The sequence below is a fragment of the Mauremys reevesii genome, linkage group 3 (genome assembly GCF_016161935.1).
Source record: "Mauremys reevesii isolate NIE-2019 linkage group 3, ASM1616193v1, whole genome shotgun sequence".
NCBI classification, from domain to species: Eukaryota; Metazoa; Chordata; order Testudines; family Geoemydidae; genus Mauremys; species Mauremys reevesii.
The window spans coordinates 5,809,594-5,821,719 of NC_052625.1; the positions used below are offsets into that span (position 1 = coordinate 5,809,594).

The 12,126-nt window shown below is 42.1% G+C and overlaps 1 protein-coding gene and 1 long non-coding RNA gene across 12 annotated transcripts in view; one reads left to right on the forward strand and one right to left on the reverse strand.

Annotated features, from left to right (window-relative positions):
• CFAP61 (cilia and flagella associated protein 61) overlaps window positions 1–12,126 on the reverse strand; it is a 209,147-nt gene that overhangs the window by 118,026 nt on the left and 78,995 nt on the right. The window lies entirely within an intron of this gene.
• Window positions 1–12,126, forward strand: part of LOC120400028 — a 68,549-nt gene that overhangs the window by 18,726 nt on the left and 37,697 nt on the right. For 4 of the 5 annotated variants that reach the window (XR_005595474.1, XR_005595476.1, XR_005595473.1 and 1 more), the window contains exon 3: window positions 1,895–2,028. This is a non-coding gene — a long non-coding RNA (uncharacterized LOC120400028). Of the gene's footprint in view, window positions 1–1,894; window positions 2,029–8,737; window positions 8,847–12,126 lie in introns of those variants that run through there. The other variant, XR_005595475.1, reaches the window with a different exon arrangement.

Consider the following 12,126-nt stretch of genomic DNA (forward strand, 5'->3'; position numbering starts at 1 on the left):
CAGGACAGAGGTCTCTAATATGTCCCACCCTATCAGCAGATATAATAAATGGTGTTGATACTGTCCATTCAAATCTAAAGGTGCCTTTCAGTCAAAGAAAGATTCCTGGCAGGTCAGGTTGAGTACTCTCAATTCCAAGACATTTATGTGAAGCTTAGTCTGTGTCCAGAGGCCACAGTTTGTGAGCTGATACAGGTTTATTTCCTAGCCTAATCTTGAAGTATCTATCATCAACACACTTGCCAGTGGAGTCAGAATGCAGGGTATGACTCTGTAAAAAGTCCTGGTTTCGACCACCATAAAAGGGAGAACACAAACACAGCATGAACAGTGACAAGTTGGTCCTTACCAGCTAGGTGAAGGCAATGAAACATTCTCCAATAGCAATGCAATGGTCTCAACTGGACAGATGTGCAAAAGGCCTAATAGTCTGAAACAAAATCTGACTGTTTTAAAACTGATTTACACTAGCTGTGCATCTGATCCATTAATAAAGGGCTCCACCAGCTTCCAAATTCGGACAGAGCACACCTTGATCCGATGGAGAAATAACAGTACCTCCATTTAAAGAAAATCTGCAGATGTAACTTCTGATTTTATTTTTCTCTTACACATATGGAAGACAAAGCTGCCTCATGCCAAATAAGGGCCTAGTGCTGAAGGGGAATTTCCTTATCTTTTTCCAGCTACTCATGAAATTACATTTGCCTTCCATATCTAGTTTGATAAAGTCACTGTGTCACTTTTAAATGACGCCTTTTGAGACTCTACAGTTGATTATCACCTTTTCTATGTGCGGTGTCTTGAAGCCTGGCCTTTCTTGGGGGTTTCAAATACAGTGTGACCATTGTGCACAATTCAATACTGCTATCTTCTCTACATTAAAAGTTCTTTGTAATGTGGATGGGCCCAACATTTCCCCCCCATAAATTAATGGTCCTACTCTTTGCAGGCCCACTTTTAAAAACAGGTTTCTAGTGTCTCCTGAAAGGAAACTTGGGTTTGAGCTAATCATCGTAGAGAAGCATGGCAAGGGCTGGCTTTCATTCTGGGTTTCCCCCAGATTTTAAGGTAAGGGAAACTTCTGACCAGGAGCTCTTTTTCAACAGGTCTCATCTGTTTTTGTAAGAAAGCCATTGACCGTACAGAGATAGTGAACTCTTTCTGCTCCATCTTTATCCATTGTTTATTGCTATCCCAATTTACACCATACAAGATATTTTTTAAAAGTTTTTTTTCTGCTAAGATTCAAGGACCTTATAAAAATGGTAACAATGAATAATTTTAACTTGTATGAGATACCCTGAAAGATGGGATTGGTGGAGGGGTCTTGTTTAGCAGGGCTCTTTCAGAGTCCAAGTGTAGGTGGGGGAAAATCTGGGATGCTGGGCTTGGTGAATCCAGGTTTTGAAACCCAAAAAGTTATGTGGATCAGGAACTGGAAAAAAGGTTCAAAGAATAGCCATGCCTGGTTGTGCTTTTCTGTATTACAAGGCCCAGATCCTTAGCTTGTGTAAATTAACATAGCTCTCTTATAAAACCTGACTTCGGTAGAATTGTAGTGATTTACTCCAGTTGGGGATCTGGTCTCAAATATGCAACAGTAAAGCTGGGGCTTGCAGGAAATTACTACGGGCTCTACTGTTTGTAGCATCTCTGCAGCACTGCTGAAAGGCTTCCTAACTCTCCCCTCCACAATCCTTTTCAAGAAGCTGACTTTAATATGGTGAAAGTGTACATAGTGGGGGAGAAGGGGGACATGCACTGCCCTTCTATATGGCATGGACTCCTATAAGAACACTCTGAGCTCTGCACAGCTTGCACCAAAAACAGACTAATTTCAGTTACTCCCTAAAAAAATAACAGTTGGCATGGACATCCCATTTCCTTGCAGGGACAAATAAGCCAATGCGGATACTGCTTACTGGTGGCACTGACTGATCCTGGGATCCAATCCAAGATGTTGCCTTTGATTAATCAGTCATCTGAGGAGGAGAGAAACATCTTCCATCTTGTGCAGAAATGCAGGTAAGGCTGCTAAGCATTTATAAACACACAATGCTGATTGTAGCCCAAAGGGCAGTTATTTCTAATTGTCAGTGCTTTTCTCCTCGCAGAAATGCAAATTGCATAACACATGCAGAGGTAGACCGTATCCTTAGGAGTTTGTAATTGTCCACAACATCCAGAGAGCATTGCCGTCACATTCCTCTAGTAGAGGCATGTATCAGAGACACTGTGCTCTGGCAGTGTCATTGCTGCTGTGATTGCCTGGCTGTAGGCCACTCAGAGGTAGCATTGCAGAGCGGTAGGCTGCTCAGATGGCACGCTATTATGCGCCAAGCTGCTCTGGGAGAGTGCTGCATGGTTTCTCTCAGGCAGTGAGCACATGATGCTAGATTGTTCCAAGAGGACAGCTAGAGATGTGGCCTATCTGAGGAGGCAAAGCATGGCACTGAGCCTTTCAGAGTTGTGTTGCTTCGTGCCAGCCTACTTGGAGATGGCAGCAGGAGGTTGGTCTCCTGTACAGAAAAAGCATGCTTCAGAGAGGTTGCCATGGACACTATTAAACTGGGGCACTCTTCGGTACTCCTCTCTGCTTTGGGCAGTGTAGTGGTGACCAGCACTGGACAGACATACATCTCTGTGCTTCAGGTGGCGGCCTTAATGACAGCCCCATAAGTAACTTTCCTCAGCACAGTGGATGTTTACTATAGCAACCCTTCATCTGCTACTTCTCCATGGCTCCTAAGTGCTTGGTGGGGGTAGTAACCGCCCGTCTTCCTCTCAATGTCAGCTACACTGTGCTCCATTTACTCACCAGTGCTGGCCCACCATGTGCCAGCAGTTCGAACAAGACCAGCTCTCCTGACCCATTCACCAAGTGAATCTAGTTCACCACGGGTATTAGTTTTCCTGCCTTGTTGCCTATTCAGGGAAGTGCAACCACCGTGCCTCAGTACTTCCACCATTTGCTGGATCAGCTCCTCAAGGCAGAGCTGCATCAGAGTCATAGAGACACTAGCAGCTGCATCTCTTTAGCTGGAGCAGAAAGCATTGTCTGCAGGTGTGCAGGCATTTCCTGACTAGCCACACTCCTGGAACACAGATCCAAGAGTGAAGATGGTCAATGAACAGGTCAAATAGGGAGAACCTTGTGGACTCTTGGGGGCCTCCCTATAAGCATATAATAGATAGGGTAAAATTTCATCCCCGTCCTGGGCCCTCCTATTTGCATACATTGCCAGCATGGATTTCAGTGTTCCATGGAATGACTCGACCAAATCAGTTGTCTGGATGATAGGGGGAATCCTTCAGTTGTTTCACGCCACACAATTTCCATAATTCTCGGAATAACTGGGATATGAACTTTGACCTACGATCTGATAAAATCTCTTTAGGGAAACCCACTCTGCTGAAAATAATGAAAACGACTTTTGCCACAGCGTCAACCTCTATGTTAGACAGAGCCACTGCTTCTGGATATCTAGTGGCAAAATCCATTAAAATCGAGATATATTTCTTCCTCCTTTGTGTAGGATGAGGCATAGGGCCCACAATGTCCCCTGCTAACCAGAAAAATGCCTCTTGTATCATAGGGAGGGGGTGTATGGTAACTTTTTAGGGTCCTGCCAGTCTCCTTCTCTTCTGACATAAGTCACAAGTTTTGCAATAGTCTCTTACATTATTCTGTATCCCTGGCCAGTAAAAATTCCTTTTTAACCTATCATAGGTCCTCTGTGTTCCTAAGTGACCAGGAAAAAGGCAGTCATGGTCCAGGAATATTAACTCCCCATGGTGCTAGGTACACATAACTAATTGCTTGTAAGATTTCCCAGGGCTTTTATCTTTCCCCATGGGAGCTTTCCTGTAAAATCTGCTTCCTATTCAAAAAACCTTGCCCCATTTCCCTTCCCCTTGCACTTTCTAGAGGAGGGTCTGCCCTCTGCTGATCTGCAAAAGGCTGGCAAGATGGGCTTTAACTCCTCCCCATCAGCCCTGAGGGCATGCTACTTTCCTCTACTACGCAAGAGTTGCTTTCTTTGTACCATTCCCTTTTGGGATTACAGAATAATATTTCTTTTTACTATGGGTTATTATTTTAACAGCTTTAGTCATAGTTAATACATCATTTCCCACCAGAATACAATCCAACAACTAATCCTCCACACTCCAAGTGCACTTTAGCTATAGGCACAAGAGTTTTATACTGTATTTTTCCAATGCCAGGAGTTCCACACTTTGTTCCTGAAGCAAGTCAGCCTCCCTGATGATACTTTCTCGAACCAGAGAAATCTGGTCTCTCCACCCTAGGCAATCTTTGCCATTCACCTAGGCAACTTTAATAAATTCCATGTCCATCTCCAATGAGACGGACCTCACAGAATTAATCTGGGGCTCCTCCAAGCAATCTCATCAAAAAAAGATACCAAATTAGTTTGACAGGATTTATTTTGCATAAACCCACACAGATTTGCATCAATTACATTACCCTCCTTTAATCAAGTCCCATATTAGCCACTCTGTTATCTTGCCTAGGATCTATGTCAGCCTGACAGGCCAATAATTTACCCTTTTAAAAAACTGCCATAACATTAGCTTTCTTCCTGTTCTCTGGAACTTCCCCAGTGCTTCACGACTTATTGAAAATCAACATTAACAGTCCAGTGAGCTCCTCAGACAGCTCTTTTAAAATGCAAGTTATCTGGACCTGCTGATTTTAAAATGTTTAACTTTAGTAGTTTCTGTTTCACATCCTCCAGAACGGAGGAATGCAAAGTGTTATCACCACCATAAGATGAGACCATATCATCTGTTTATTCCCCAAAAACAGAACAGGAACATTTCTTGAACACTTCTGCCTCTTCTGTATTATTATTGATAATTCTACCATTTCCACCTAGCAGTGGACCAATACCACGGTCAGGATATGGGCCTGATCCTGCAGGCTGACCTCTGTGCCCATGCAGAGCCTCAATGAGGTCAACAGTACTTCAGATGGGCACATGATTCTGCCTGCATGGAACAGCTTGCAGGATCAAGACCTGCATGAGGATATGACTGTTACCAAGATGTTAGAAAGGACAGTGAGAGTAGAAGAGATAAGCTCTCTGTACTGCTGAAGCCCTGTTCTTCGTATTAATTTATACAGCCACTAGTTAAGTAGCTGAGCTGAAAATGCATTTTTTAAACCAAAGCTTGTCCTTTATTGGAAACCTCCTAAGTCTAAGAGCCTGATACAAAACTCAGTGAGACGGAAAAACTCCCACTGACTTCAATGGGCTTTGGATCAGGCCTTACATGGGCATGGAAAATAACATTCCTGGCAGAGCCAGGGTCTATGCAGCTGGAGAGAAATGTCATGGATGACCTAGACTGGGCTACAAAAAATATCTCTAGTGTTTCATGTATATTTCACATGGTTCTTGTGCAACCAAAACAGCACACACATGGCATCAGTCTTTGGCCACATTCCCTTCATGCAGCTTAAAACCTTTAAATAAAACTAAATAAGGACCACCTATACATACAAAATAATATAAACAGAGCAGATTTCCTCTCTAGAGCTCTCTATCCTGGCTTCTAGAGAGCAAACACTCTCTCCCCCGAAAGAAACTCAGACTCTGTAAGGTTCTGAGACTAACCAGGCTCAGTTGCACCTTACTGCCTCAGCTCAGAGAGGCACTAATAGATGGGACTGTAAAAATACCTGCTGGGATTTAACTCAGAAAATTCCACAGTGCTGTCTGGCTCAGCAAGGTCTCCCCGTAGGGGCTGCTTTGGAGAGGGATACATCATGATTGCTGGGCATTACTGCCTCCACGAGGCACCCCTAAAGATGTCTACCATGTCACAACTACCTTCTCATCCCTTTCAAAACAGGGTTGCTGCATGTTAGCAGAGCAGAATGAAAGACTTCAGCACCCTAACTATTGTACCTATTCTGTAGATAAACACATGACATGTTCCAAAGTTATCAAAATGGCATCTTGCCTGAGAACAAAATACATTGACAAACTCAGAACACGCCTAAACCTGTAACCTTTAAAAATAAACCTTAATAAAAATAAAACCAGCAACATCAAATTTTATACTGACAATAATTAGCACAGCAAGGCTAAATAGCAATAATGTGATACAAGGGGAGATTTATTTGTTGCTTACTGTAGCAGAGTTACATTTTAGTGACAGCAGCGGTGGCTTTTCATTTTGTAATATTGAACAGCAAGTTTCTTTGAGAATAACATCTATTCCCTCTTTGCAAACTGCTCTTACACTTAGCATGGGTCCAATCTACAAGCTGTTTTCAAAAAGCTAAAAAAACCCATCCTATTTTGTAGGCAGGAATGAATATTCTAGCTCACTGCAAATGTCATTAACACCTGTATACTACTGACATCATGCTTTCAAAGTAAGGATAGGTCATCTTACTTTTAATTTCACACATGCACATAAGTGGTAAACATTCAGAGCATTCCTGTTAATGATGCCATCTGGTGCCTCCCATAATTGTGTAATATTCAGCCTTCCAAACAAGATGTAATGGCAGCAACACACAAAACACACTGACATTTACAGTAAGGAAATGTATTATCAGCCATCAGTTAAAAATAAATGTGTTTGCATGACTGCTGGTGCTATAAAAGCAGCACCTTTACTAGACAAGTGAAGGTACAATAAATAATGGATTTTAATCCATGCATGTACAAGAAAAATCATTAAAAATTTATTACTCATGCACAACAGCATCTTAAGCAAGAGTTACCGCTTAAAAATTAATACCTCTCTTTTGATTAAATGAAAACCATGCACCCTGAGCCTTTGTTTGCAATTTCAACATGATCCCATACATATGCTATAAGATACAGAATTGTTTTCATTTCATTTTAACTTTAATGTAAATATATATTAACCTTTATGTTTAGATCAGGGAATCGTCTCTTTACTACGTGTAGGGCCACAAGTATTTTTCAATGTTAAAAACAATACACTATAGTACTATAGCTAAGGAATAGCTCCAAATTGCAAGATATTTAAGGGAAAAGCCACAACACAAAATCATAACACTGAAAATCTACATCTTTATGACATAGGGCAGTGACTATATAAAGGTTGCCAAACTCTTTCTATTGAAAACGTTGTCCAACTTTTTAAAGAGCTCTAATACTTACAATGTTTACAGCAGTTCTTGAAGTATGGCAGGGAGATAGTCCTGGGATCAAGAAGTTGCCTTTTTCTGTACCTATGAAAATCTGTTCAGATTTGCTTGAGTCACATGCTATCAAAATTTACCATCTGCAGCCTGTCTTAGACTTAGTAGAGATTGTTAGAGACTTGTTGCTAAAATCACTCAACGTTCCATCTACGTGGAATGCTCCACAGTTTGTCACTTCAGCATGCCACACAGAACTAAATCTCTGATGGGATGCTCACAAATTGGATCTTCTTTCCACTGCTGATTCCTGAAAATCAAAATATCCTTTGACCTAAGAGAAAGTGCACTGGAAAGTGGGAAGTGTCCCAACAGACCACAGGTTATAGACCACCCCTTTTTTCTAACTGATGTTACTAATTTAGTTCCCTTGACAATCTTTATTACTGAGGGGGTAAAAGATGTCAGCTGCAGGCCGTGAACATTCCCACTTGATTATACCAAAAAAGAGCCCTTCCAGTGCAACATCCCTGGGATGAGGGATCATGTCTATGCTGGCCTTGTCCAGCCATTATTCAGTACGTTAAAGATCCTCACCTGATTTTTTTCCATAGGTAAAGTGGTGGTTGGGGGACCTGTGGTCAGGTATAGTGTGTCCCAAGTTGACTGGGATATTAATAAGGACCTTTGGGCATAGGGTGACCAGATGTCCCGATTTTATAGGGACAGCCCCTATTTTCGGGTCTTTTTCTTATAGAGGCTCCTATCACCCCCCACTCTCTGTCCCGATTTTTCACATTTGCTGTCTGGTCACCCTATTCTGGCATATTGCAATTAGCCAGTTTAACAATAAGAGCATTGGAGCAATACATAAGGTTAATGGTTTGCTTTGCGAGAGTCATTTAATAATTAACTTGCAGCCTCAGCTTTCTAGTCGAAATACTTGTGTGGGGAATCAACTTCTGCACATGCTACCTAGGATGGAAGTGGCATAGAAATGTTTCACTCATCAGTTTGAAAATGTTTAAGATTTTTTGCAGTTGAATATGATATATGGTGTTTAGATAACATGCCAAATACCCTAAGCAGATTTGCCTTCTCTTCCTGTAATAAACTTGAACAGCACAAAGCAGTGCTATACAACAGCTGCCAACTTCAAATCCAGAAATGTCTACATTTTAGTGGAGGATAAATTGACTCCCATACAGTATGTGTGTTTGTAAAACACTTTAGGATCTTTCTGAATGAAAGGAATTAGAAAGAAAAAGGACAAAGAATAAGATTGTTATTAATAATTTTTCTTGTTCTACAAAAAACGTATAGATCTCAAACCAGTACTTCTCTCGCATTTCACACAGTTCTGATGATCTCTCTCAATTTTCTTTTACGGGGGGATTTCCCCTCCCCCCCGGTAATTGCCATGAGCACCCGTCTGGAATCAAGCAATCATGCTGTGATACAGCACCAAACACCATGCTGGTAATGCATCGTACACCACCTATTTCCCCTCCCATCAAGTAGTACCAGTGCCTGTGCTAGCATTTACCATCTCTAGCATCATGAACAAGCTTCCTGTTTTTCCAGATTTCATCCTCTAGAGGGACAGGAGTACTAACAGCACAGCAGTGCCAGAGCATGGTGCAAGAAGAGTTTGTAGAAAGATGGGGAGTTTAAAAGATTTGCCCAAAGTGGGGTCAAAAAATCCTTTCTTGGACGAGAGGTTAGTATGCTTCACTTTGGTAATGTATTGAATTAAAAGAATAACTGACAGAAAAAGTAAACCGCCCCTAAACTTATAAAGGGAATAGTTTGCCTCAAACTGGGGATCAAACTCTCAACCTCTGTAAAAGCAACACATGTAATTGTGAATATGGGGACATTCCACCTGATTATTGTGAATACTACTGTTCATTATTAATATGAAAACAGGCACTTTCATGCACCGTTATGGAAATTATAGTGCAGGTCTCATGGACAGTGCAGTGCAGGCAGGCATTGCTGACTGCAGAATGTACAGGAGCTTGCGTTGCAAGTCTTTGACCTCCTCAAGAGGTATCTGAAGGGTGTCAGCCACACACTTCTCAAAGTCCTGGAACTGGCAAAAATCGTTGGCCACTGATTTTGGTGGAGGTACAACTGCCTTGTCTGGAGACGAAGATGTAACAAGTTATTGGGGTGGCCTCCTTATCTGCCCAAGTCTACTGTTCTTCAAAGGTCTCCTCGTGTTGGGGGTTTGGAAGAGGGGGCTGTGTAACGCTAACTTCTCAGTGCAATGGAGCTGAGGTCTGGCAAACTGCTGTTGACAGGAAGCCCAAGAATCCCAGTATGGTCTTTGGGGGGCCCATAAGGGCTGATTCACACCATCTCGGTCATGGAGGAGGATCCTTGTTGAACTATGGATTCCTGTACGGATGTGGAGGGAAATGCTGCACTAATATACAGGAGACTGAATGTCACTTTATCCTCCTCAACATCCTCCAGTGGAGGATGTACAGGAGCTTGTGTTGCAAGTCTTTGACCTCCTCAAGAGGTATCTGAAGGGTGTCAGCCACCCTCTTCTCAAGGTCCTGGAACTGGCAAAAATCGTAAAAAGGGCAGAGAATCTTATGGTACCAAGAAGCAATGGTAATCCAGAGACCAGGGTGTCAGTACCAAGAGTTGTTCAGTACCCATAAGTACTGGGGATTCCAGCTCATCTAAGACTGAGAAGTCCCTGGAATACCAGAATTCCTGCAATATGGAGTGGGTCAGTACCAATGTGGCAGCTGAGGTGAATGGTACCATCAATCTGCAGCGTGTTGACAGAGGGGCCAAAATTGTTTGTCACTCTGATTTGCCCAGTACCAAAGGTGCCGAGTGAGAAGTCACCAATAGCAAGCCTGATATAAACTGTGCCGCTGTAGAGGAGTGTATGTTCTGGGCCTCCTTATCCTTCATAGATGGTACTGGGGACCTGCTGGGACTGTGCTTCTCTGAAGTGCTCTGGGATGTCCCACGCCACTGGCACTGGAGGATGTCTTTTGCCTCTGTGGTACCAAGCTGAGAGATCGAGACCTCTGACACTGTAGACTTAGTGGGAGACCACAGCCTTTTGGGAGCCAGATCCTTGTGATGGGAGACTGAGCTCCTCTTTTTCTGAGCTTTCCCTGAGTCCTCCGAAGTCCTCTCGTTCTTAGGAGAGACCTGGGCTGATGCTATGGATCAGCTGGATCAGTTCAAAGATGGATGTATAGGGGGTGGGTCTCCTGACTCGACTCAGGTCGAAGGGAGCGCTCCATCATCAGAAACCTCAATTTATTCTCCCAGTTCTTCTGTGCTCTAGATTTGAGAGCTAGGCAGAAGTTACACTTTTGGGAGATATGGGACTCTCCCAAGCAATGGACACACACACATTGGCCATAGCTGACTGGGATACCTTCACTATAGAGGCAGCATTTGAAGCCAGCCATGCCCTGCCAGGCTGATAAGGCTCCCTAGAAAAAAAAATGGGGGGGGGAGCGAGGGAAAAAGCCAATTCCCTCACTACTATCTAATTAATTCTATACTAAATAACACTAACTAGAAACACTAAACTTACTAAATAAACACTAAACTAACTAAACTAAAAGAACTGTACAAAATGCTGAGGCATGCACAAGGTGGACAAGCTAGAGCTCCCTCTCAAGTCGAGGCAGTAGAGAAGGAACTGAGTGCGGTTTACTGTGCAGCCCTGCATACCCTCAGCGTGTGGCACAAGGTTGTACAGAGTGCATGTGCAGGTTGAATGGACACTGCTAACGGAAACTCTCTGATCAAGGACTCTAGAGGCCCAGGCATACTTTACGCGGAGCACCAATAGGGACACTACTCAAAGAAGAAACGGTATTGTAGAGGAATTCCTGTATCCAAATTAAGCAATTCAATCCAAAGCCAGATCCTCAGCTGGTGTAAAATGGCATAGCTCCAATGAAGTCAATGGAACAATTCTGATTTACATCAACCGAGGATATGGACCCCTATATTTTAATGACTTCACTCCATCATATCCCATCTTATTTTAACATTTTCTGTAGCTTTACCTGTAGAGTATCTAGAGCAGTACAGAATTATCTGAGTAATACAAAGATGCCCTTTATCAATCCACACACAGCTGTGTGGGATTTCGTAATACTTTAATAATTGCTCTGCCTTCTTTTTGTGAGCTGTTGCAGAAACAACAATCCTGAAGTGCACAATAAAACCTAACAGCTTGAATGCAACCATGCAATAAAAAAAAATCCAACAGAACAATAATGAAGGGACAGAAACAAAAAAGAATTCCACAGCCATGATATCTTTATTTTTCACTGTGGGTCAGTTATTCTCATAAATTATATCAGCTACTCTTTTCTTATATTGATAATTCCATGGAGCAGATGGATAATAGAATGCTCCCAGATGGTGAGAAAGTAAACAAAAATTTATAAATTGTTTATTTATGAAGACATCATTATAAAATTATTTAATTATCTATAGTTTTCTACTCTCCGATTATAAGCACTTTATTAACAAGCAGCATGTTATGACAGATTTTTTTATTCTGATTTTTTTTTAATGTAACGACTAAAAATGACTGACAGGTGGGCAGGACTCTTGTACAATATTATCTAATCTGTTTCAATAATGTGGAAGTTAAAATTTTGAGTCTTTTCCTCCTATGAAAGTTGATTGTTCAACTCAGGTTACTGATTCAGAATACATGGACTGGACATTTCATTTTGATTTAGAACAGTTTTGGAAATGATGGGATCTGATACCACTGGAAAGCTGTTTAGGCTCAGCAAGAGACAAAATGACTAATTTTAGAAACCTATTGAAAAGTTTCACAAAAAGAAGTTTTTCATCGGTAACTGTTGGTCTTTGAGAGTCACCTCTGCATTCACAGCTCTGTGACTGGGGCCACAAGTCAGTGGGGGCATGTGAAACTCTTTCACAGCAATTTCCTTTGGGGGTGC